The following is a 3,454-nucleotide window of genomic DNA, read 5'->3' on the forward strand; positions in this document are numbered from 1 at the left end:
AGCCTCTATGATATCGTGCATTGCCCTTTCTCACCTCGTGATGTGGTGCAAACTTCACAGGTGCATACAAACCCCATGATATGATATGCTCTATCACACATAAGCCTCATTATATCTTCGTCAAAACAGCCACCATACCTACCTATTATGGCATTTCCATAGTATTCCGAGATATATTTCCAATGTACTTCCAGCGTTCTGTTTATATGACTTTGGCCTTCATTGTCATATTGCTCTGCCTGATCGTAAGATAGCTAGCATGATATTTCCATGCCTGGTCCATTTTTTGATATCCTTGCTACGCTAGATCATTGCACATCCTGGTAAACTACCAGAGGCATTCATATAGAGTCATACTTTGTTCTAGGTATCGAGTTGTAAGTAAATAGGAGTGTGATGATCATCATTATTCATTATTAGAGCATGTTCTAGTGAGGAAAGGATGATTAATTCCTTCTCGTCCTCGAGTAGGTAAATGATAAAAATAGAATTTTTGATGTGGAATGCTACCTAACATATTTATCCATGTAATTTTCTTTATTGTGGCATGAATATTCAGATCCATAAGATTCAAAACAAAAGTTTAATATTGACATAAAACAATAATAGTTCAAGCATACTTATAAAGCAAACGTGTCTTCTCAAAATAACATGGCCAAAGAAAGTTATCCCTACAAAATCATATAGTCTGGCTATGCTCCATCTTCATCACAGAAAGTATTAAATCATGCATAACCCCGATGACAGGCCAATCAATTGTTTCATACTTTTGATGTTCTCAAACTTTTTCAACTTTCACGCAATACATGAGCGTGAGCCATGAATATAGCACTATAGGTGGAATACAATATGGTGGTTGTGGAGAAGAAAAAAAGAAGGAGATGGTCTCACATCAACTAGTCGTATAAATGGGCTATGGAGATGCCCATCAATAGGTATCAATGTGAGTGAGTAGGGATTGCCATGCAACGGATGCACTAGATCTATAAGTTTATGAAAGCTCAAAAAGAAACTAAGTGGGTGTGCATCCAACTCACTTGCTCACGAAGACCTAGGGCAATTTGAGAATCCTATCATTGGAATATACAAGCCAAGTTCTATAATGAAAAATTCCCACTAATATATGAAAGTGACAACATAGGAGACTCTCTATCATGAAGATCATGGTGCTACTTTGAAGCACAAGTGTGGAAAGGGGATAGTAGCATTGTCCCTTCTCTCTGTTCTCTCATTTTTTTCTTTTCTCTTTTCTCTTTTTTTTTTCTCTTTTTTTGTGGGCTTATTTGGACTCTTTTATTTTTGTAAAGTCCGGAGACTCATCCCAACTTGTGAGGGAATCATAGCTTCCATCATCCTTTCCTCACATGGGATCATGCTCTAATAATGATGATCATCACACTTTTATTTACTTACAACTCGATACTTAGAACAAAATATGACTATATATGAATGCCCCCGGCGGTGTACCACGATGTGCAATGGTCTAGTGTAGCAAATGACATCAAAAAAGGGACAGGCCATGAAAACATCATGCTAGCTATCTTACGATCATGCAAATCAATATGACAATGATGGTGCATGTCATAATAAATGGAACGGTAGAAGTTGCATGGCAATATATCTCGGGATGACAATGGAAATGCCATAATTGGTAGGTATGGTGGCTGTTTTGAGGAAGGATATATGGTGGGTGTAATGCACCGGCGAAAGTTGCGCGGTACTAGAGATGCTAGCAATGGTGGAAGGGGAGAGTGCGTATAATGCATGGACTCAACATTATTCATAAAGAACTCACATAATTATTGGAAAAATCGATTAGTCATCGAACCAAAGTACTACACACATGCTCCTAGAGGGATAGATTGGAAGGAAAAGTCCATCGCTCGTCCCCGGCCGCCACTCATAAGGAAGACAATCAATAAATAAATCATGCTCTGACTTCATCACATAACGGTTCACCATAGTGCATGCTTCGGGAATCACAGACTTTAACACAAGTATTTATACCAATCCACAATTACTCACTAGCATGACTCTAATATCACCATCTTTATATCTCAAAACAATCATAAGGAATCAAACTTCTCATAGTATTCAATGCTCTTTATATGGAAGTTTTTATTATATCCCTCTTGGATGCCCATCATATTAGGACAAAATTCATAACCAAAGAAAATTACCATGCTGTTTAGGGAGACTCTCAAAATAATATAAGTGAAGCATGAGAGTTCAACAATTTCTATAAAATAAAACTACCGTCGTGCTCTAAAAAGATAGAAGTGAAGCACTAGAGCAAAATTGCCTAGCTCAAAAGATATAAATGAAGCACATAGAGTATTCTAATAAAGTCACAATTCATGTGTGTCCCCTCTCGAAAGGTGCGTACAGCAAGGATGAAAGACTCAGATCATACAAGACGCTCCAAGCAAAACACATATCATGTGGTGAATAAAAATATAGCCTCAAGTAAATTTACCGATAGACGAAGACGAAAGAGGGGATGCCATCCGGGGCATCCCCAAGCTTAGATGCTTGGTTGTCCTTGAATATTACCTTGGGGTGCCTTGGGCATCCCCAAGCTTAGGCTCTTGCCACTCCTTATTCCATAGCCCATCAAATCTTTACCCAAAACTTGAAAACTTCACACCAGAAAACTCATGAGATCTGTTAGTATAAGAAAATAAATCACCACTTCTTGGTATTGTTGTGAACTCATTCTTTATTTATATTGGTGTAATATATATTGTATTCCAACTTCTCCATGGTTCATACCCCCGATACTACCCATAGATTCCTCAAAATAAGCAAACAACACATAGAAAATAGAATCTGTCAAAAACAAAACAGTCTGTAGCGATCAGTAAACTTCATATAATTCTGTAACTCCAAAACTTCTGAAATATTAGAAAAATAGAGGCAATTCATATACAATCTTGTGTAAAAAATTCAGGATTTTATCACGCTTATATGATTTTTTATAATTCTGACAATGAGCGCAAAAGTTTCTGTTTTTCGGCATGATCAAATCAATGATATACAAAAGTATCCTAAAGGATTTACTTGGCACAAACACTAACTAAAAACACCAAAACAGAATTACTACAGAGGTAATAATGTGTAATTACTTAAGAATAGTAGCAGAAACAAAAAATTGGGTTGCCTCCCAGCAAGCGCTATTGTTTAACGCCCCTAGCTAGGCATAAAACATAGATCTAGGTATTGTCATCTTTGGTATTATTTTTCATAGATGTATTCTCATTGGGAGGTTTTGCAAAAATAACTTGAAACACATTATCCATAGAGATTTTGGCACCATTAAGCTGCCCATCTTTGTATCCCTTTTGATTTCCCGCCATAATCCAAGAATATTGTTGATTAACATCATTGAAAACTTGTTGGATCATATCTAAAATGGGGATTTTCTTTTTGAGATTTTCATCAACAATTTAATTAT

Source organism: Triticum dicoccoides, chromosome 2B (genome assembly GCF_002162155.2).
Source record: "Triticum dicoccoides isolate Atlit2015 ecotype Zavitan chromosome 2B, WEW_v2.0, whole genome shotgun sequence".
NCBI lineage: Eukaryota > Viridiplantae > Streptophyta > Magnoliopsida > Poales > Poaceae > Triticum > Triticum dicoccoides.